The sequence below is a fragment of the Plecotus auritus genome, assembly GCF_963455305.1.
Source record: "Plecotus auritus genome assembly, chromosome: 6".
Classification (NCBI taxonomy): domain Eukaryota; kingdom Metazoa; phylum Chordata; class Mammalia; order Chiroptera; family Vespertilionidae; genus Plecotus; species Plecotus auritus.
The window spans coordinates 151760387-151784553 of NC_137773.1; the positions used below are offsets into that span (position 1 = coordinate 151760387).

The following is a 24167-nucleotide window of genomic DNA, read 5'->3' on the forward strand; positions in this document are numbered from 1 at the left end:
CAGTGAGCTTCTGGAATGTTCCATTTAGTTCAATAAGGACAGAAGCCAGAGCGGCAGGATAACTCAGCATGCTTTCTAGTGATCAGGGAAAGCAGAATCAAGTTACTCTGAATTACAAGGTCATGACTGCAATTTATTAGTTATTATATTTATTTATTTATTTGTTTGTTATTTTAGACCTGTGTGGTTTAAAACAGGTATGTGTGTCTAAGAGTCGCTCCATAATTCTTTGACTTTTCATCAGGTGAATCTTGGTTCTTTGTCCAAAATAAGACTTAGAAAAACTAGCTGTTGAATTATTTTGTTCTTCAACTCTGTTCCCAGATATTTGGTAAATAGAATTAGACTCAGTTCAAAGCCCACTAACTAGTTTTGAGAACTGATCTCTTCAGTCAGTTTATTTATTGGTAAAATGTGGATAATAATAACCCTTTGTGTTCTTGTAGAACAAAGGGTGAAAATACACAACTGTTGCCTGACATGGAGTAGCTACTCATTAAATGTTAGTTTCCCCATCCCCTTCCTTATTCAGGTTCCTCTTGATAGGTTTTCGCAGGACAATTCCATCTACCCACAACTGCCATTTAGTTTTAGATTATTTAAAACTCACTTGGTTATTTGTTAAGTTGTCTTCAAGCTAATGGAGATAATAATAGGACCTAACAGTACCCATCTCGTGGGTTCATTGTAAAGGATAACGGATAGATTACAGATGAAACAGCACAGAGCTTTGCAAATAGAAGGTGGATATAAGGTTAGCTAAATTTATTATCATTTTCATGAGTAAAAAAGGAAAAAAAAGACAGTTCTTGAACCCCAAACTTAGTCCATCCTTAATTGTTCCCGTAGTGGCATCTCCACAACTCAGTAATCCTGAGTTTGAATCAAGAGGTCATCAAAATATTGTCCCTGTTTCTGGTGTGACCTGACAACACAGAAAATTCTCAAGTCAACTAGAACCTTGTCTATGCTCTATTTTTCTGCATACCTTCATTGTTTGGCCTGCTGTGGTTGGATTTAAGACAAGGTCCAAGGATTGCACAATGAAATGTTCCTGAAAATTCCGTGTAGAGTTTTTTCTGTTTTGTTGGGCTTGAGGAGTGAGTGAGGGTGAGGTGGAAGTATCTGGAAATCCTTCATTTTACAAAGGAGAAAACGCTTCTCAATGTTACCCTTTTCTAGTTCTTGCTTTAGATCGTGATGCAAAGCCAAATACACCTCCCTCAACACACTCACAACAATCTAAGGACAGCACCTGGCTCCAAATTATAGCTTCTGAGTGCCAATTCCTCAGACTCTGTTTTCTTTAGATACTGATGTTATTGGGACTCAGTTTTTTCTAATCTCAAGAGAATGGGATACATAATAACACTGGTAAAGAAAGTGAAAAAATACACAGAAATGCATATTTGTGGCATCAGAAGCATGCAGCTATTTTCAGGTGTGTATAATTTTAGAGATTGTGTTGTGTGTGATTGGTAGCGGCCTTCCTGATCAGCGTGTTGAAAAAAATGGTGGGACTATATTTGAGCTGGCTCAGGAATGGACTGCCATGATCAGTTAGTAATGCCTGCTGTGGGTGTACAAGAGTGGGGTATGCATGTATTATCTGTCCTGCTCTCCGTCCCTTTTTATAACATCAAATAGGGTAGGCAGTCAGTGAAACTTTATTTTATTCCATAAATTGAAACAAAATGCATAACTACCAAAAAAGCTCTGGAATTGTCACACTACCCATTTTCTCTTTGAGTAGGACGAAGAAGTGTACACCCATAGTTTATTCTTCAAAGTGGGACACTCTTAATGAGAGGAGACTGTACTAATAACTATGCTGGAACAGTGAATGTGTTCTGGGATTGTTGTTTATAAGCGAGACATATGGGTTACTCTTTATGCCTCTCTAAGGTGACCCCGTAGGATAAATGAATATTTCCTCTAATCCAAGGGTTGGCAAACAATGCTCACAGGCCAAAAACAGCCAGTTATTTGTTCTTGTAAATAATATTTAATTGGAACATAGCCATGTCTATTTAGTTAAGTTTTATGCCTCTGGCTACTTTTGCTACAACAACAGAGTTGAGTAGTTGTGACATAGACCATATGGACTGCAAAACCAAAAATACTGACTCTCTGGCTCTTTACAGGAAAAGTGCTGACCCTGGAAAATCAATAGGGCTCTTGTTGGGAGGGCCTATACCTTGGCTTCCTGGAAGAGAAAACTAAAATATTAGTGTCTACTAGGTGCTGAGTCTTATACTAGTTACTTGCACATGTGCTCTCACTTAATCTCCAATGACCTTGCAACATAGGAATAGTCTCCAATTAACCTAGAATTTTTCAGACTACCAAGCACAGGAAATATAAGGATTTCTAGCCTGCAGTTCTCAGAATCTTTTCTTGTGAATGCTCTATGAAATGCTCTGACAACACCCTACGAGCCATTCATAACTTCTCTTTGTCTCTCATGTCCCACATCTAATCTGACAGAAAATCCCGTGGACTCTACTTTCAAATTAAATCTAGAATTGGACCACTAGTCACTATCTCCACCAATGCCCCTGGCATCTGAGTTAATATGCAGCACCCACTATCATCTCTTATCTGTATTAAGTCAGGGTTCCCTGAGTCAACTCTAACTTAACCCTGCAATCAGTTTCATTGGAGTATCCAGAGTGATCCTTTTAAAACCTAAGTTAGATCATGCCAGTCCTCTGCTCTTCTCCAGTTTCTTCCCTTATTATAAAAGCCAATATCTTGACAATGGCCTACAAGGCTCATCTCCACTGTCGAATATGGTAGCCAACATGTGGCTTTTTAAATTTAAGCATATTAAAATTAAACAAAATTAAGAGTTGAGTTTTTCAGACACACTGGTCGCATTTCAAGTACTCTGTAGTCACATGTGGCTAGCGGCAACCACATTGCACAACACAGATATAGAACATTGTCATCATCACAGAAAGTTACATTGAATGTTACTGGGATCTGTCCCCTCATTATCTCTATGGCCTATCTCTCAATATTTCCCCCTTACAACAACGTGGCCTGATTGCTTATACATTTTAGGTCCTTGCTGAAATGGTACCTATTCTGACACCTTGTTTAATCTGCAGCCCCCTAGCACTCCTCCCATCCCTCTCCCCTGCTTTATTTTTCCTCCAGCATTTACTACCCCTGACATATGTATGTACAAGTATGTGCATATATATCCCTCCCTCCAATTTCCAATCACTAAAACATGACCTCCATGAGGCTAGTTTAAATTTTTGTGTGGGTTTTTTTTTTTTTTTTTTTACTTCACAATTTCCCTAGCTTCATAGTAATTACTCACTCAGTAAGCTCTCCTAAGTATCTAATGAATGAATGAATGAATGGGAATATCAAAAGGCATTTGTTTGATCCTTTAGAAGCCTACTTGACTTCCTTCACATGGAGCCACATTTTTTCACCCACTAATCTATTGCTTTGTTCGGTAGGTGCCTGTGGTTTTGTCTCTATGAGCCCCATCTCCCCACCCAGGTGTTAATTTCCAGGACTCCAGGGGTTTGTTTTTAACTCTTCTCCTCCTCTTCCAGTGTACAGTGTGGTCTCAGTTCAATGCTCTTTGACTCACTGATGTCCACCAAATCAAGTACCCTGTTTCTCTCCTAACCCAAAGTAATAGAAAAACATTAAAGAATTATCAATATTCCTTCTTTATTACTACTTTTAAAGTTATTTTCCCTCTTGTCTTAAGAAAACTGGTGTGCACTAGTGGGGTTATGCTAATGATGGATTGTTTTTATTATTTTAATTAATCTAATTTTTATGTGTATAAAAAGGAAAAAATCTAATAAAAGACAATTTTCATGATATTGTATAGTTATAGTATGCTGGCAGAGGAACATTTGTCCGATGTTATGTCTTCATGTTCTTATCACTGAAAACACTTGACGTTGGGTCAGACAAGGCCAAATTTCAGCTTTTGTTACTGTGAAATATGATGAGGAGCATTTTGTGCTGGTCTAATGGCACACACGTTCCAGAGAATCACGTCTGGCTGAGGCTAGGGTGGCTAAGAAAAGCTGAAAGCTTAGCCTATGTAAGTGAACTCAGAGTACTGGCAAGGCACTGGCTTTAGTTCCAATCCTGAGTTAGACCTTCGGGGACTCTGTGAACCTCAGCATTTCTCTAACCCTAGGGAGAGACATAGAACAGCACAGGGTAGCAAAATAAACCCAGATTTTGGAGGAAGCCAGACTGATATTAACATCTCTGACCCATGAATTACTGTCGCTGAGTGGTGGTAAGATGGTTGATTTCTCTGAGCTTTGGTGTCTCAGTTAGGATGGCCTGACTCGTGAGGATCAGAGATGAAGTGTCTGGCACAGAGTGGGCAGTCAGTAAAAACAGTGGCTTCATTTGTCAATGGTCCCTAACTACCAACTAAATGTGAGACTTTGGACAGGCCACTTCTGATATGGATTTTGTTTTCTCATCTATAAAAGAAAGAGTTGGACTAGATGAATGCATTTTTAGGCCCATTCTATCGATAACATTTGATGATTCAACCATATTTATACTCTATAATGCTGCCTTCAACGTAGGCTCCTGTGGGTTTTGTTCATATTTTCCCACATGTTAATATTGCCATCCATAAAAACAAGACATTATAAACAAGCTCTCTCTCTCTCTCTTTGCTCCCCCAGGATCTGCTTCTTGACTCCCCAGGCATGGCCCTGAGCCACATGGAGTTTATTTCTAGGGTGACAGTGAATGCCTCATCCTTGCTTCTCTCCCTCCATATCCTAACACTCTTCAGGTGAGCTTACCTTCTTCAGAACCTTCTTGGCTTTTCATCTTGTCCATTTAGAGTTTATGGTTTGTTCCTGGGCTGTTGGATGACTCAAATGTCCAATTGAGCATTGCTGTTGACCTAAATGGCTTACAGTTTGCCAAACAATATTTAAGACAGAGCTTAGCACTCAGCTTGGGATATACCTAGCTTGTACCTGTATACCTGAGGTTATACAACTAGTTAGATATGTAAAATAGTACTGAGATCCAGGTCTTCCTTTTCCAAATCCTGTATGTATCTTGCTGCTTTGACTTAGAACATCTTACCATATGAAAACTCTTTTTTTTAAATCGTCACCCGAGGATATTTTTCCATTGATTTTTAGAGAGTGGAAGAGAGAGGGAAAGACAGAGAGAAATATCGATATGAAAGAAGTACATCGATTGGTTACCTCCTGCCCAAACCCCGACCAGGGCCCAGGCCAAGGATGAGCCTGCAACCAAGGTACAAGCCCTTGACCGGAATCGAACCTGAGACCCTTCCGTCCACAGGCTGATGCTCTATCCATTGAGCCAAACCGGCTAGGACAGAAAACACTCTTTATACCTCCCTTGGTTCATCAAGGTTGGCAAAGTTGGTATAAAATGAACTTAGCAGGAAAAAAAGGCTATGAAAATGGTGACATTCTCAAGATGTCAAAGAAGATAGTTGGGGGCATTTACCTAAGCCTCCATTTGTGACCTGCCTGGGATAGCAGACCAGACTTGGCCAGGGTATCTGATAAGCAGATCAGTTAGCTTCCAGAATCAAACAAGAATAGAAGTAAGAGCCAATGAGTGAGGCTGAGATGCTAGAGGTACATCCAAAGAATAAAGTCAACATTTCTTGCTCAGAATAGAATAGGGAATAAAGATAATTTTGGGAGCTGGGCAGTCTTGTGAAGTTCAGAAAGTTCAGGGCCAGGAGAAGAGTGAATATGAGAAACACTGTATCAGCCTTTAGCAAAACTTGCCACAAAACATCTGCTCTCTCAGATATAGCTGCCTCATCCTCCTGCTCCTGGGTGGGAACCAATGCCCAGGTGAGAGCAGCTTGCGGTCCTTCAGGTGAGGAGGGCTGCTAGCAGCCGTCTGGGTGGGGGACATGGCCAAGGAGAAAGGCTGCAGCTCCTGGCAGAGAATGTTCCCTGACACCCCATTTTCCAGGGAGAAGGAGTGATGCAGAATCAGAACTCAGGAAACATCAGAGTTGGAAAGGTCCACAAAATAGTAAGAGTTGGAGTCATGGATATTGAGGACAGGTTACACTCAGTCCTGATTCACACTCAAGGGATCAAACTGGAAACCATCTGATGATTAAGTTGCTCTGTTGAGGCACTGGCTTTCATAATCCTTATTTAATAACCCCAGCAGCTCAGCAATTCACCGAGTCATTTCTTTCTGTCTTTCTTTCCTCCACATACACTGAAAGGGGCTTCACTCCAGTCATCAGATTCTATTGCAAACTTGTACCCACTGAGGTTGGACTCATTGCTGTTGGTACTTTTCTTTACTCTCATGTCAGTGGCGATTATATCGTTTGTATTTCCTTTACTAATGGGAAGTTATTCTGAAGTCAAGATGTAATTTGGCAGCTCATAATTGGTAATGTTTTATTTATTTGTTTATTTATTTATTTATTTATTTATTTATTTATTTTTCTCATTTCCAGCTGTGGAACCATGTATACAATATTCATTGACTCTAAGAGAGAAGCTTTAAAAAATTGACAGCTAACTGTGTCCAACAATATAAGGTAGGAGTATTGCAAAGCATACTCAGAGAAATGAAATTAAAATGGGTCAGGGAGAAGTTGGGGTCTTAGAACAAGGAGTGAGAAAAGCCACAAAGCGCCTTTTGTAAGGTGGAGGCAGGTTGAGCATGGGGATTGTAAAATCTCAAAGTTTTATGGAGAGTCTTATGATGAATTTGTTTACCACAACCCCTAAGAAATTGGAAGAGCCAATTCCAGGATCACTAAAGAAAACATGAGATTTGTAACAAAAAGTTGTGGAGTTTAAAATGCTGTTTCTCTGCAAGGAAGTAGACGTATCCATGGGTAAAAGCTCCATTCAAAGTTATTAGGGGAATTGAGGGGTGTTTGAGTTGAATTGCTAACCTGTGTGGCTGCATCCTTGGAGATCGTCATGACCCACAAACCACATTTCTTGCCCTGGCTGGGTGGCTCAGTTGATTGGAGCATCATCCTGTATGTCAAAAGGTTTTGGGTTCGATTCCCTGTCAGGGCACATACTTAGGTTGTGGGTATGATCATATGATCCCCAGTCGGAGCGCATATGGATAGATGTTTCTCTCTCTCTCTCTCTCTCTCTCTCTCTCTCTCTCTCTCTCTCTTAATCAATCAATAAAAACATATCCTTGGGTGAAGATTAAAAAAACACATTTCTTGAGGTCAATCTGAGAAACTGAAATTTGGATCAAATAAATTGTGTTTCTGAACTTGTAGTTTATTGTTAATGACCTTACTATTTTGTGAATACATTTCATAGGGTCATTCTAAGAGATTTAAAGAATAGCCCTAACCGGTTTGGCTCAGTGGATAGAGCATCAGCCTGCGGACTCAAGGGTCCCAGGTTCGATTCTGGTCAAGGGCATGTACCTTGGTTGTGGGCACATACCCGGTGGGGAGTGTGCAGGAGGCAGCTGATCGATGTTTCTCTCTCATCAATGTTTCTAACTCTCTATCCCTCTCCCTTCCTCTCTGTAAAAAATCAATAGGGTATATTTTAAAAAAATAAGAGATTTAAAGAATATTAAAAAAATGCAAATAAGATCTCCAAATCTCACCACCTGGGAATAACTATCATTATTAACACCAAGTGAACATTATTCTAGAACACCTTTCTCCTTTCCTTTCCTCTCCTCCCCTCTTTCTCTCTCCAGACATATACAAAAGGAGAAAAGTGGGCTAGATGGAAATGATGATTATATTAAGACATCATACTCTAGATGTCATTTTAAATAAAAATGATTAATCTCATTTAAATTTAAACTAAAACAATAATTTCCCAAGAGAATCTAGTTCCTAAAAGCTCCTTCTAAGTCAGTGGTCCCTTAGAAACATCTGTGGACCAGTGGCATCAGCAGTCACCTAAGGACTTGTTAGACATGCAAGTTCTCAGGTGGCAGCCCACACCTACTGAGCCAGAAACTCTGTAGATGGGCCGAGCAATCTGGATTTTAAGAAGGCCTTCAGGTGTTGTGGGGCACACTAACATTTGATAAGAACATCGCTGGCAGAAACATTGACAGGTAGGAGTCATGAGTGGTTTGGAACTGTGTTCCCTATTTACCGATTGTTTCTCTGCTATGAGAAATGAAAATGTTGCACATTTACATTTTCTCCTACTTTCTCCCCCCCCCCACCACTTCCTTTTTTTTCTTTAGTTATAGTATTTTATTTTTAAGCTGTCAGTATTTGTAACATTTACTTCTATGTTGTACAATTTCCATAGTTATTTAACCCTAATTTTATTTAAAAAATTCATCTTTTTTACTATGGTTTCTCTAGCCTTGAATTCTCTGTTTTGATTGAAGTTTTTGTTGGTTTCATTTAACGATCTGGAAGTTTTTTCAAGGCCTCTCAGGCATTATAATCCCTTAACTCTTTCATGGTGAAAGGAATTTTTTGTTTCCTCTATATTTGAAAGACATCTTGATTTTGCAAGGTAGTCTTGAATCAGGGTTCCTTGAACTCAGAACTTTATAGCCATTGGTCACTAACTTCTGTCATTACATTTTGCTGGGGAGATTCTGAAGCCAGTCTCTCTCTTTCTCTCTCTCTCTCTCTCTCTCTCTCTCTCTCTCTTTTCTGTACTCATGACTTTCTTTTCTGTCTACTAAATATCTGAAGACTTTTCTTCTAGCCTCAGAGTTCAATAACTTGATGATGATTTCAGCAATTCATAATTAGTAATTTTCTTGGAACATTCTTTGTCCTTTCAGTCTGTAGATTGTTCTTCCTAGTTCAAGGAAAATCTCTTCAATAACTTTTAAATACATTTTCTGACTCATTTATTTGCATTTCCTATTTCTGGAGAAATAATATGCCTTATGTTGGGCCATTGTTTTGTTTTGTTTTCAGCATGTTATTGTTTTAGGCTTGTGTGTTTTTTTTTCTATGTTCACTGTGATTAAGTCTTATTTATATGTTAGTAATTGTTTTCAGCTGTGTCTATTATATTCCTTGGTCCATAATGGGTTGTTTTTGTCTTTGGCTTATTTCCTTATCTTTGCAATTTCAATTTTCATCTCATCCTGTTATTTTATTATCTTTGGTTTGTAGTCTTATTTTATTGATTTCATTTTTATAGACACCCATAGAAAGATTATGGCACCCAGTACTACTGCCAGAGAATTTTATTCCATGTTAGCTTTTAGAAAAATTTTGGCAACTTTGGTTCTCTCTCTCTCTCTCTCTCTCTCTCTCTCTCTCTCTCTCTCTCTCTCTCATTGGGCTGTAGTGTGTTCTCTTGATGCTACACAATTTCTTTGTATCTTCAGTGCTTGATATGGGCAACTCTGCTCAGAGTTTGTACATGTTCTAATAATGTGGATGGATGCTCCTTGACTCTCTTCCTACTCTATCTGTGTCTTTTTTTTTTTTTTAAATATATTTTAATGATATTTTACAGAGAGGAAGGGAGAGGGATAGAGAGCTAGAAACATCGATGAGAGAGAAACATCGATCAGCCGCCTCCTGCACACCTCCCACTGGGGATGTGCCCGCAACCAAGGCACATGCGCCTGACCAGAATCGAACCCGGGGCCCCTCAGTCCGCAGGCCGATGCCCTATCCACTGAGCCAAACCGGTTTCGGCTATCTGTGTCTTATTTAACATCCTCTTCTGAGCTACTTTGAAGGGTACACATTGTGAGTTCTACCCATTTTTTTAAATAACCCAGAGTACTGGGAAGGATTTGGAGAGAGATGCTTAGGTTGAGTGTGGGCTTTGGAGAATTTCTCCTTCTTCTGAAGCTTTGTCAGATGTCCTGTATCAGGACTCATTGCCCCTGGTTGAAGTCGTTTTCTATTCTTGTGGAGGGGAGAGAGCACAGGGATGGCCTCTTTCCATGGATGTGCTCCAAGTCAGTATGGACTGTACTAACACCAGAGATGTCATCTTGCTTGTTTCATATGGCCATTTTCTACTCACATTTCCCCAGTAGCTATTCCTAGTCCTGCCAGTAGTAGACGAAAAACAAAACAGCATCTGTGGATTTGGTTCCTCATTTATAGTTCTAAGTGGAGAAGTGAGTCTTGATTCATCTGGGGTTCTAAGGGCACCTTCCCTACACCCTAAGAGCACAAGCTTTTGTCTTGTTTTGCTAAGTATTATTGTTGGAGACAGCTAGATCTGGGTAGTGCTGACCATTTTGTCTTCCTTCTTCTTGGCTCTCGCAGCCAGAGATGCCCAAGTGGAATGCTAGCATTTTCTTCCACCCTTTGGAGTTTCTGTGGTGACAGGCCAGAGGCTGAGTTTTACAGCCTCCTCTAACTGCTGACTGTGCCAACTTTGAGGCGCTTAATGATTATGCTTGGGTTTGTTAATCCAGATTCTTTGCCCAGCACTGATTCTGCTAAGATGCACCAGAATCTTCTTTTCCCCTACTGCCCTGGCTCAGCTGCCATTTTTATTTATTTATTTATTGTTAATTTTTTTCAGCTGTCATTTTTATAATGTCACATCTAAATGTTGGTTGTGGTGGTTCTTTTCACTTTTAAAAATAATTAGTTTTTGTCATTATTGTTGTTGTTATTTATTGAAGGAGGGAGATTCTATTACCCACCAGAGCACTTTTCTTGCTATGAATTATTAAGTTTTTAGTTAAATTTAGAGCTGCTCCTAGCTGGCTGTTTATAGCAACAGTAATCGTTTACTGACATGTTGATAAGTCTGAGGATGGAGAAATTAAGGGGGGTTTAACACTAATATTCTTTTATTTTTATTGATTTCAGAAAGGAAGGAAGAAAGAGAGAGAGAAACATCAATGATGAGAGAGAATCATTGATTGGCTGCCTCCTACATGCCCGCTACGGGGTGTCGAGCCTGCAACCTGGGCAAATGAACTGACATGGAATTGAATCATGACCTCCTGGTCCATAGGTCGATGCTCAACCACTAGCCACACATGTCTGGCAATATCAGTCTATTTTTGCCCTTTATATTTCCAGTGATTAGTAGAGTACCTGGCACACAATAAGCAGGTGCTCAGGAAATACTTACTGAATGAGTGAATTAACAATGTTCAAAACTCGCTTTTGATTCTGTGCTTCTATATTCATTGAAGGAAATGTTCAGAAAGAAGAAATGAATCAAATAAATCATCTTGTTACTTGTGGCAACTCTAGAAAAAAAACTTGGTAGTGTAGTATCTCGATGATCCTGGTCTTTTTAAAAATTATTTATTTATTTTTATGAGTGGGAAAATATTTACCAAATAAAGATGGATCTTGAAATCCAGTTGATTTGATATCTATAAAAAAAGAAAAGCTATTATGGTAAGTTGGGTCACCCCCTTAAATGACCTGACATCTTTCTTTATCTCACGTGTGCTGATTTTCATTGTAACACTGGTTAATATCAGTAGGCAAGGGGTTCTGCTTACATGTGAAATGAAGAGTAGAAGGAGTTAATCCTCTGATATGCTAAAGCCAGAAAGGATGTTTTGTGGTCAGTATAGAAGGATCATGTTTCTGCTCAAGGCAGAGATTGGTTTTTAGTTTGGGCCTAATCTGGAAGCTACTCTTTCTGTCCCCAAAGAGCAAGGTGTCAAATGCTTTTCCACTAATGCAGAATAGGTGGACAACAGACTTCCAGTGAGAGGAATACAGAAACAGAAAATAAGACCAAAGAGAAAAAAGTCATTCCCAAGGCAAGGAACAACCAGCAGCTAGAGTTAGTAGAGCATGTTTGAAGAGCTGCTTTTAGTAACAGTCGATGAAGACTCTGCACATAAAATGTTAACTTTGAATGATTATTGATCGAGAAGCTGAAAAGTTTCTGCCAGTCGTATTAAGACAGCTCTGCTCTGAGGACTGTCCCATCACAGAACGATGTTGAGAAGAGGCTCATCAAAACCTGTGTATTGTGAGAAGATTGCATATCCAGATCGGACCACAGCCAAGAAAATTCACTTGGCCATGCCTAGCTAATGATTTCTGCAATTTCTAGGAAGTTGGCAATGCAACTTGAACTTGAGAATAGAAGAATATATTATGCATGCTGCAGTTAGTCATATAGTGAATCACATGCAGGTCTCACCCTCTAGTGAGCATTCAGTTATACTCAAATAAGTCAGCATCCTTTCTATACATATATACAAGGACTTGGTGTTATCAAGATATTGAAGCCCCAAATGGGCAAAGCTATATAAGCAATTTTCCTTTTCCATTCTTACAGAATCCCAAATCAACTTCTGCTTACATGTGAAATGAAGAGTAGAAGGAGTTAATCCAACTGGAGCTTAAGTTATTTTGGGGTAGAAGCAGTATCTTATTTCTATTCCACATAGGCCCAGGATACAGAGCACATGTCTTATAAATTACTATGAATTCAGTCATAATAAAATATGTGGTGACCAATGCAGGGTCATTTTTTGGCTTTAGCTAGTACCCATGACTCTTTCCTTAATGGCAGCCCAATTTTCATTTAGTTGGCCATTACTTCCCCCAAACAATCCACTTACTTTGGGAGTGGGAGGCTTAAGCTATGGGCATATTGGATTATCCTGGCTCCAGCATTGACTCTTTGCTGACTGTGTGGCCTAAGTGATCCAATCAGAACAAATCTTGGAATTTTTGCTTGGGATTTCTCTCTTCCTCTGGACCTATGAATGTGTAGTTTGAGCGGTCAGCTATCTTACAATATGTTTGAGAAGTAAGACAGAGCCAGAAATTATTGGATAAAACCACCTTTGATTATTGTCCTGCCTATGGAGTCTTCCAACTACATGAACCAATCGATCCTGGTTTTTCAAGCTAGTTTATGTTCATTTTTCTATTATTACCAAAAAGATTCCAATTTTGTTCTCTTGTATATTGAGTATAATGTTATTTTGAGGGTAAAGCATACATAAAGAAGAATAATAACATATGATTTATTAATTCAATAAATATTTATTGAGAGTCTACTATGCACAAAGCTTCATTCTAGCCTTGAGTATACAATGGAAAGTAAAAGATAGTAAGTTAAGAGATACAGATAATTAAACCGGAAAATACAATACAGAGTAGTAAATGTTATAGTAGGGCAGTGGTCAGCAAACTCTTTAGTCAACAGAGCCAAATATCAACAGTACAACGATGGAAATTTCTTTGAGATCCAAATTTTTTAAACTTAAACTTCTTCTAATGCCATTTCTTCAAAATAGACTCGCCTAGGCCGTGGTATTTTGTGGAAGAGCCACACTCAAGGGGCCAAAGAGCCGCATGTGGCTCGCGTAGTAGGGTAAGTACAAGTTACTTGTGGGCACATAATAAGACCATATCATTTTCTTTGAAAGATTCAGAGCGGGGCTTCCCAGCAGAAAGGACTTTTCTTCTAAGACTTAAAAAATTAGCCAAAACATGTGTGTGTGTGTGTGTGTGCATGTGCATGTGCATATGTGTGCATGTGCACAGATACAAAGACATGTATACACACATATAGGGAATTCTCAGCAGAGGAATCAGCATGTGGGGAGGCTTGGAAACAGGAGTCGAATGATCTGAAAGAAATTCAGCCTGGCTAAAGCATGAATGTCGAGGAGCTGGAGTGGGTCATCATAGTGAGAGACCAAGCAAGAAAAGTAGAAAGGACTGGCTCATGCAGGACCTCCTAGGCCACGTTAAGGGGCTCAGAGCAATAGGAAAGTACTGAAGGGTATTAAGTAGAGGAACGACATGATCTAATTCACCTTCTTGTTGACCCAAAGAAAGATGACCTGGGAGTAATGAACTAGACAAGTGACAAATTCAAGATCAGAAAAGGAAGTTATCAAAAATGCAGGAGTTAGGGAGAAACCAAGATGGCGGCATAGGTAAACACCTAAACTGCTGCCTCGCACAACAATTTCAAAACTACAACTAAAAGACAAAACGGGCATCATCCAGAACCACAGGAAGGCTGGCTGAGTGGAAATTCTACAACTAGAAGGAAAGAGAAAAGCACACTGAGACTCAGAGGAGCTGCAGGAGGAGGCAGAGGTACTGAGACGTACTCACGGAGAGGACTGGCAACTGAGTGTGCAGCTGGCTTTCTCAAGCAGGAAGAAGGCAAAAGCTCCTGACTGCGCTGAACTCCAGTTCCGGGCGAGACTCTGGGGACCCAGACTCATACGGGGTGAAACTGGACTGTCAGGAAAGAGAAAAGCACACTGAGACTCAGAGGAACTGTGGAAGGCAGAGGTACCGAGGCGCGCGCGCGTGGAGAGGGCAGGCAACTGAGTATGCGGCTGGCTTTCTCAAATGGGAGGGAGACAAAAGCTCCTGACTGCACTGAACTCCAGTTCTGGGCAAGACTCTGGAGAGAGAAACTGGACTGTCTGGCAGTGGGCAGAACTCGAGGGCGGCTTTCTCTTAGAGGTGCGTGCAGCAATTACCGCGGGACACTGAGACACAGGGGCCTATTAGAGCAGGGCTGATGGGAAACCAATGCTGTCTGCTCCACCCTGAGACTCTGCCCCATCCAAGCTGAGCACAGAGGCTTTTGCAAGTCTTGTCTCATAAGGGTTTTTCCAGCACAGAAGTTCTCCCAGCGTAGACACAGCTGATCCTCACAGCCAATTGGCCTGGAGGTCAATTCCTCCCAGTGATACCAACAACAATCAAGGCTAAACTACAATAAGACTGTGCACACAGCCCACAAGGGGTGCAACAAGAGTGTCCACCTCAGGTAACTGGGGAGGCTGAGCCACTGGGCCCTATAGGACACCTAGCACACAAAGCCACTCTATCAACTCAGGGAAGCAGCCAAAATGCAGAGACAAAGAAACAGGTCACAAATGAAAGAAATGGAGGAAAGCAAACAACTGGATATAGAGTTCAAAACGACGGTTATAAGGTTTTTCAAGAATTTTCTAGAAAAGGCCAATAAATTTAGCAAGACCCTAGAGGATATGAAAAAGGACCAACTAGAAATTAAGCATACACTGACTGAAATAAAAAATATTATACAGAGATCTAACAGCAGACTAGAGGAACGCAAGAATCAAGTCAAAGACTTGAAATACAAAGAAGCAAAAAACACTCAACCAGAAAAGCAAAAAGAAAAAAGAATCCAACAATACAAAAGATCAACAAAACCAAGAGCTGGTTCTTTGAAAGGATAAACAAGATTGATGACCCTCTAGCCAGGCTCACCAAGAAGCAAAGAGAGAGTACCCAAATAAACAAGATCAGAAATGAAAGAGGTGAAATAACAACAGATCCCGCCGAAATACAAAGGATTGTTAAAAAATACTATGAACAACTCTATTCCAACAAACTGGACAACCTGGAGGAAATGGACATATTCCTAGAAAAATATAACCTTCCAAAACTCAATCAGGAAGATTCTAAACAGCTCAACATGCCAGTAACTATGGAAGAAATTGAAGCAGTCATCAAAGAGCTTCCGGCAAACAAAAGCCCGGGGCCAGACGGCTTCACAAGAGAGTTCTACCAAACAATCAAGGAAGAACTAAAACCTATCCTCCTCAGACTATTTCAAAAAATTCAAGAGGAAGGAACACTTCCAAGCTCCTTCTATGAAGCCAGCATCACCCTAATACCAAAACCAGATAAAGACAACACAATGAAGGAGAATTACAGGCCAATATCCCTCATGAATGTAGATGCCAAAATCCTCAACAAAATTCTAGCAAATAGGATCCAGCAGTACATCAGAAAGATCATACACCATGACGAAGTAGGGTTTATCCCAGGAATGCAAGGATGGTTCAATATCCACAAATCAATAAATGTGATACATCACATAAACAAATTGAGAGATAAAAATCACATAGTCATATCAATTGATGCAGAAAAAGCATTTGACAAAATCCAACACCCTTTCTTGATAAAAACTCTCAACAAGGTGGGAATAGAAGGATCATACCTCAACATAATAAAAGCTATATATGATAAACCCACAGCTAACATCATACTCAATGGGCAAAAACTAAAACCATTTCCCCTAAGAACAGGAACAAGACAGGGATGCCCACTCTCACCACTCCTGTTTGACATAGTACTGGAAGTATTAGCCACTGCAATTAGATAAGAAGAAGAAATAAAAGGCATCCAAATTGGAAAAGAAGAAGTAAAGCTGTCCTTATTTGCAGATGACATGATATTGTACATAAAAAACCCGAAAGACTCCATCAAAAAACTAACAGACTTAATAAATGAATTCGGCAATGTAGCAGGACACAAAATTAACACCAAGAAATCTATGGCATTTCTATACACCAACAGTGAACTTACAGAAAGAGAGACTAAAAAAGCAATCCCATTTTCCATCGCACCAAAAAAATTAAGATACTTAGGAATAAACCTAACCAAGGAGGTAAAAGACCTATATGTGGAAAACTACAGGACACTGAAAAAAGAGATAGAGGAAGATGTAAACAGATGGAAGAACATACCATGTTCATGGATTGGTAGAATCAACATCATTAAAATGTCCATACTACCCAAAGCAATCTATAGATTCAATGCACTCCCCATTAAAATACCAATGGCGTATTTCACAGACCTAGAAAGAACTCTCCAAAAATTCATCTGGAATAAAAAAAGACCCCGAATAGCCACAGCAATCCTGAGAAAGAAGAATAAAGTAGGAGGGATCTCAATACCAGATTTCAAGCTGTATTACAAAGCCACTGTCCTCAAAACAGCCTGGTACTGGCACAAGAACAGACATATAGATCAATGGAACAGAATAGAGAATCCAGATATCGACCCAAACCAATATGCGCATTTAATATTTGACAAAGGAGGCATGAGCATACAATGGAGTCAAGACAGTCTCTTTAATAAATGGTGTTGGGAAAATTGGACAGATACATGCAAAAAAATGAAACTAGATCACCAACTTACACCATACACAAAAATAAACTCAAAATGGGTACAGGACTTAAATATAAGACGGGAAACCATAAAAATACTGGAGGAATCCACAGGCAGCAAAATCTCAGACATATGCCAAAAGAACTTTTTCACTGATACTGCCCCTAGGGCAATGGAAGCCAAAGAGAAAATAAACAAATGGGACTACATCAAAATAAAAAGCTTTTTCACAGCAAAAGAAACCATCAACAAAACAACAAGAAACCCCACTGTATGGGAGAACATATTTGCAAATGTTATCACTGATAAAGGTTTAATCTCCAACATCTACAGGCAGCTTATACAACTTAATAAAAGGAAGATAAATGATCCAATAAAAAAATGGGCAACAGACCTAAATAGAATCTTTTCAAAAGAAGACAGAAGGAAGGCCAAGAGACACATGAAAACATGCTCAAAGTCACTAATTATCCGAGAGATGCAAATCAAAACGACAATGCGATACCATCTCACACCTGTCAGAATGGCTATCATCAACAAATCAACAAACGACAAGTGTTGGCGAGGATGCAGAGAAAAAGGAACCCTCGTGCACTGCTGGTGGGAATGCAGACTGGTGCAGCCACTGTGGAGAACAGTATGGAGTTTCCTCAAAAAACTGAAAATGGAACTCCCATTTGACCCAGTAATCCCACTCCTGGGAATATATCCTAAGGAACTAGAAACACCAATCAGAAAGGATATATGCACCCCTATGTTCATAGCAGCACAATTCACCATAGCTAAGATTTGGAAACAGCCTAAGTGCCCGTCAGCAGATGACTGGATCAGAAAACTATGGTACATCTACACAATGGAATACTATGCTGCCATAAAAAAGAAGGAATTACTACCATTTGTAGGCACCTGGATGGAATTAGAGAACATTATGCTAAGTGAAATAAGCCAGTCAATGAAAGAAAAATACCACATGATCTCACTCATTTGGGGATAATAAAAAACATTTATAAACTGATGAACAAAAAGATAGATACAGAGGCAGTAAAGCATCAAACAGACTGTCAAATTACAGCACTAAGGTTAGGGAGAGGTGGGGGAAATAAGAGATCAACTGAAGGACTTATATGCATGTATATAAGAGTAACCAACGGATGCAAAACATTGGGGGGTGAGGCATGTATGGGAGTGGGGTGGGGGGGGGCAATGGTAAGATATGTACACATATAATACCTTAATAAAAAAAAAAGAAAGAAAGAAAGAAAAAAGAATCCAAAAATAAAAAGATAGTGTAAGGAGCCTCTGGGACAACTTCAAGCGTACCAACATCAGAATTATGGGGGTGCCAGAAGAAGAGAGAGAGCAAGATACTGAAAACCTATTTGAAGAAATAATGACCAAAAACTTCCCCCACCTGGTGAAAGAAATAGACTTACAAGTCCAGGAAGTGCAGAGAACCCCAAACAAAAGGAATCCAAAGAGGACCACACCAAGACACATCATAATTAAAATGCCAAGAGCAAAAGACAAAGAGAGAATATTAAAAGCAGCAAGAGAAAAACAGTTAGTTACCTACAAGGGAGCACCCTTACAAATGTCAGCTGATATCTCAACAGAAACTATGCAGGCCAGACGGGAGTGGCAATAAATATTCAAAGTGATGAATAGCAAGAACCTACAACCAAGATTACTCTACCCAGCAAAGCTATCATTCAGAATTGAAGGTCAGATAAAGAGCTTCACAGATAAGAAAAAGCTAAAGGAGTTCATCACCACCAAACCAGTATTATATGAAATGCTGAAAGGTATTCTTTAAGAAGAGGAAAAAGAAGAAAAAGGTAAAGATAAAAATTATGAACAACAAATACATATCTATCAACAAGTGAATCTAAAAATCAAGTGAATAAAAAAATCTGATGAACAGAATAAACTGGTGAATATATTAGAATCAGGGGCATAGAAAGGGAGTGGACTGACAATTCTTGGGGGGAAAGGGGTGTGGGAAGAGACTGGACAAAAATCGTACACCTATGGATGAGGCCAGTGAGGGGGGGGGAGGGCAGAGGGTGGGGTGGGAAACAGGTGGAGGGGAGCTATGGGGGAAAAAAGAGGAACAATTGTAATAATCTGAACAATAAAGATTTATTAAATTAAAAGAAATGCAGGAGTTAGGAGAATGAGGCTATGAGGCATTAATTAAACTGCTATTATATAGGTTTGGAAGACAGAAGACGTTAGACTGAGCCTAGGAGATAAAAGGGAAAACATTTGGAAAGAGACATTGAACAAAGGAGGGATGCAAGTGCAGGGCAGAGTCCCACGGGGAGGGAAAAAAGGAGTGCTGAGTTTATCCCCAGAGTGACCTTGCTTTTAAGGGAGAAACAAGTCAGTTTGCCAAAAGCAAGCCAGTTGTCATTGTGAGATAATTACAGATTTACATCAAGATGAATGCATTTTAGACTGTTATTGAAGTTAAAAAATAGCTTTCTCTTACCTACCTCATTCTCTCCATTAAATAGATCATTCTTTACATAGACACATCACACATATTGCACTGTATCTAGAATTCAGGGGGAAAGTGACTCTGTTTTATCACACTTAACCAGCTGTGACCTTTGATTGTGTTGGTTTTTCTTCTTGTCTTTATTCCATGGGCAGGGGTTGAAGGAGTAGAGACCTTAGATTTATTTAGTACCTGGTTTGAATCTTGACTGTCCCCACTTACTAGCTGTGCAGCCTTGGGGAAATGACTTAATCTGTCTTTGCCTTAATTATCTTATGTCATAAAAAGAATTAAGACTACCATCTTATATCAACTGGCTATTGATGTATAACAAACCACTGCTAAAACTCAGTGGTTTAACATAACAAGCAGTTATGAGTTCATAGTTCTATCCAAGCTTAGCTGTTTTCAGCATGGCTCATTCCTGTGCTTATGGTCAAGTGAATGTTGGCTGGGGGCTGGTTTGCTGATCTTGCCTGGGCTGTCTCACATGTCTGGGCTTTGGCTGCACTTGCTCATCTCTGTCCCCTCTCTGACTCATCCTCTAACAAGAGCCTGGGTGTGTTCTTATGGTAGCTAGGTGAAAATGTGCCAAACCTCTTAACAGTCTAGTAGGCTCTGAACGGGCACAACATCTCTTTTGCTGATTTTTATTGGCTGCAGTAAGTCACAAGGCCAACCCAAATTCAAGAGGGCCGAAAAACAGATGCCCCTCCTGGGTGGGAAGAGCTGCAGAGGCACACGGCAAGGGGTATGGTTATAGGGAAGGGAAGACTAGTGATCATTTTTGGAATCTCCCACACTCTTACCCGGCACTGTTGGGAAAAACTGATGACAACATACCCATAGGGGCCTAGTACAGTGTCTGGCACACAGATGCTTAATACCTGTGTTAATATCTCCTTTTCTATAAATACCAACAGCAAGTTCAGGCATAATGGAGACCATCCACTGCACACTGCTCTAGGAGGAGGTGATAGAAACAGAATAGATAAAGTTTTTAATACACACGCCTCAGCGTTATTTACACCTTTTCCAACAAGCAAGTGTTTTTTAAAAAAGATTTTCAAAAGAACAAAATTACAGGCCTTGCTTTTAGGAGAAGTAGACAATGTGGTCTCTCTCTTGCTCTTCTTTCTTTCCTCTGAGAATACCCTCAGAATGATGGGACTTCACCTTCTCTTCTCTGGAGGAACAATGTGTTATTTTGGTTTGCCTTTGATCACTGGTGATTCACTTTAAAGGCAGCGCTGCTGGAAAAATGCAGAAAGCAGAGTTGCAATCAGAAAAATGACTATGTAAAAATGGCATCCTCTGACTTTCTGTTCTTGTTTCCCAGGAGTTTTTTTGTTTTAAATTTCTTTGCCTGTTGAGAAGCAGCCGGGCTGGGAAAGGTGGGCTGGGTGCTAATTCTCTGGCAGTTCTCATCAATATTCTCTCTGGCTTTTGCAAGGAGTTAACTGGGGGATGTCTTCTGTGGAATTTGCTAAGGAGACATGTGACTTAAAGATACCAATCAGATAAAGCCAGGTTTTTACTCACAAAATAGGCAATTAACAACCTGGTAATTTCACAAAATGTATCCATACACCCGAACTAGTCTAACTTTATCCTAAGGAACCAAGTAGAAAAGTTGTGTGTGTGTGTGTGTGTGTGTGTGTTTAATAAACTTTTCATTTGGGATAATTTTAGATTTAATGGAAAAGCTTTAAAGATAGTACAGAGTATTTTCATATACGTCTCATTCATTTTCTCCTAATGTTAGCAGTTTATATTAACAAGGAGTATGTGTCACACTGAAAAACCAACATGGGCACAGTACTATTAGGTAAGTAAACACCACACTTTATTTGGATGTCACCAGTTTTCCCACTGATGTCCTCTTTTTCCAAATTCCAATCTAAGGTTCCACCTTGCATTTGTTGTCATGTCGCAGTATCATCTGGTCTGTGACGGTTTCTGTCTTTCTTCTTCTTCTTCTTTTTTTTTATGATGACAGTTTTGAGGAGTACTGGCGTGATATTTCATAGAATGTTCCTCAATTTGTGCTGGGTGTTTTGCTCATGATATTAGACTGAGATTATGGATTTTTGTAAAGATTACCACAGAGGTGCCTTTCTTGGTATTCTTGTCACATCATTTCAGAGGTATAAGATATAAAATCATGCTTATGGAAGCCTTGTGTACAATAGGGAGAAATTGGAAACAAATGCTCAAAAAATGGGGTTGTTTAGCATATATTGTTACATCCACAACAGGGATATTTTATAACCATTATAAATTACGATGAATGTTAATATAATCTATAATAATAAAAGTGTAATATGCTAATGAGACCAGATGTCCTTCCAGATGAAGCCGCGGCGGCGGGGGGCCCAGCCAGCGGTGGCCACTGCAGTGGTGGGGGTGTGTGTGTGTGGGGGGGGCGAGGAGGCAGAGGCAGTGGCTGCGGTGGGGCCCCTCGCACGAATTTCGTGCATCAGGCCTCTAGTTAGAAATAAAAAGCTAGACTGCAAAGCAGGATAAAATATTTCATTTAATAATTAAAACATCTTTATATATATATATGCGGTTTAAAAACTCTGCACGCTGCCTCACAACAACCCTTCATTAAATAGTTGTGGCAAGAGCTGAGCCGACCTGGATTTAAAACTCATCTCTGTAACTAACTAGCTATGTGGATTTTGACAATATACTTAATCTCTCTCCGCTTCAGTTTGTTATCTGCAAACCAAAAAGGAAATACTTATCTTATGGGGTTGTCATGTGAGCTAAATACGATAATTGGTTAGTCATTCAGCCAACTCCCTAGCACATAAGACAGTCTCAAATACTATTTTCCTTTTCTCTCCATACCCACCAACCTCTTCTCCAGGAAAATGCAAAGCTGCTTTTCAGCCAAACTATCAGATAGAAGATCATCACTTCGGGTACCATTAATATCCTAGTGTCCTCCCCACCCCGCTTTTGGCCCACTTGCATATTTAAATGAATGACTAATAATTGACTCTTGGTAGAATATAGGCTGTTTTGTTTCTTTTAACCAAGATATTGTCCCCAGCTCTGTCTAAAGGAAAGGAAACTGGAAAGCAACTGTTTATCCAAAGCCATTAATAAAAATCGTCCAGGTAACTTTCTGAAGGTCGATCAGTTAGAAGTAATATTGGGCTGTTAGTAATAAAAAAGCTGAAAATAATGGCCTGACTCAACCGGAGGCTTTATTTTCCTCATAATAAAATTGATGATAACGTGCTTGCCTTCATGATATCAAGACCCAGGTTCCTTTTATCTTTCTGCTTATCCTGCCTTAGCAAATGCTTGCTGCTTCACGGTCACATGATGGTTGACCCACCTTCTCCTTTAGGTAGAAAGAAGGGAGGGGGAGGAGGGGATAAAGAAACAGGCCAGCTGAGTCAGTATCTCCCTCCCTTTTAAGATGATCATGGAAACTTCCCTCTAACTTCCACTGACACCTCAATGGCAAGACCAGCATGTACAGCAGAACTTTCGGTGATGCTGGGCATGCCCTGTATCGGAACTATCCAAGGTGGTAGCTGCTAGCCACTTGTGACTATTAGCATTTAAAACGTGTACTGGCCAGGGTGGATCTGTTGGTTGAGTGTCATCCCAAGCACCAAAAGGTCGCAGGTTTGATTCCCAGTCAGGGTACGTGCCCTGGTTGCCAGCTCAATCCCCAGTAGGGGGCCTGCAGGAGGCAGCCGATCAATGTTTCTCACATTGATGATGTTTCTCTCTCTCTCTTCCTCTCCCTTCCTCACTCTCTAAAATAAATAAAAACATATTAAAAAATAAAATATGGCTGGTGTCACGGAGGAAATGAATTTTAAATTTTACTTCATGTCAATAAATTTAAATGTAAGTAGCTGTATGTGTCTAGTGGCTACCATATGAGACAGTGCAGGGTTAGATCTTCGTCACATGACTACCCCATCTGCAAGCAAGGCTGGAAAATGTGGGTTTGGGGCTGAGCACATTGCCACCTCCCACAAAACTGCTATTCTTAATAAGGAAAAACAAACGAAAGTGAATATAGGCCAGGGCTAGGCAAATAGCAGACTCTGCCACTCAGTAAGAGTTGCATGCTAACATCCCTTAAACCCAAAGGAATGGCGTCTTAATGAGTTTATCACAAACACGAGGAGTGCTGTGGCTGCGCAGATATTATATAGATGAAAACCAGAATCCCAGAGATGGAGTTCAATTCAAAATACCTTCTTCTCGCAAGGTGGAAATGAGGCTGAGAGGCAGGACTGAGGGACCTGATTAAGAGATAAATGGAATAATTTACTTGAAAATAATAGAGTTGATTTAGTGTATTTTAAAATATCACTATTGGGCAAATGTAAAATCTCAGAAAGAAAGAGTTCTCTGTCTCTGGTTTTTAAAAATGCAATGAAGAAAAGCTAGAGGGAGTTTAACGCCACCTACTGGTAGGCAAGAGTATAAGGCGCCCCTTCCTGGCATAATTGGTTAGTGATGGCTTTAGAGATACCAGGGTTCAAACAGGGTCCTCTTACAGAAGAATGACAGACAGTGGAAGGTGTGTTCCCTGCAGCAACTTGTGACATATAGTTCTCTCAACTCTTAGCATTTTAGAAGGGCTTTCTTACAGCATTGCTCTCTGCTTTCCAGTAACACAACCCATCTCAGGCATGTACAGAAACACCAGAGGTAGACATATCAGTCAATTCTCAAAATCACATGAAATAAAAAAACAAAGACACATTTTGAGCTATAAATAACCCCAGGGAGAAATTCAAGGTTCTTATTTGATCCAAA

The 24167-nt window shown here is 39.9% G+C and overlaps 1 protein-coding gene across 1 annotated transcript in view; it reads left to right on the top strand.

Annotated features, from left to right (window-relative positions):
• The first annotated feature begins 4767 nt into the window (after positions 1-4767).
• The window catches only part of CPNE4 (copine 4), a 390994-nt gene continuing 371594 nt past the window's right edge, over positions 4768-24167 (top strand). Inside the window, exons 1-2 of the mRNA XM_080674014.1 lie at positions 4768-4801; positions 6488-6571. The gene's annotated coding sequence lies outside the window, so the exon portion shown is untranslated. The remainder of the gene's footprint in view (positions 4802-6487; positions 6572-24167) is intronic.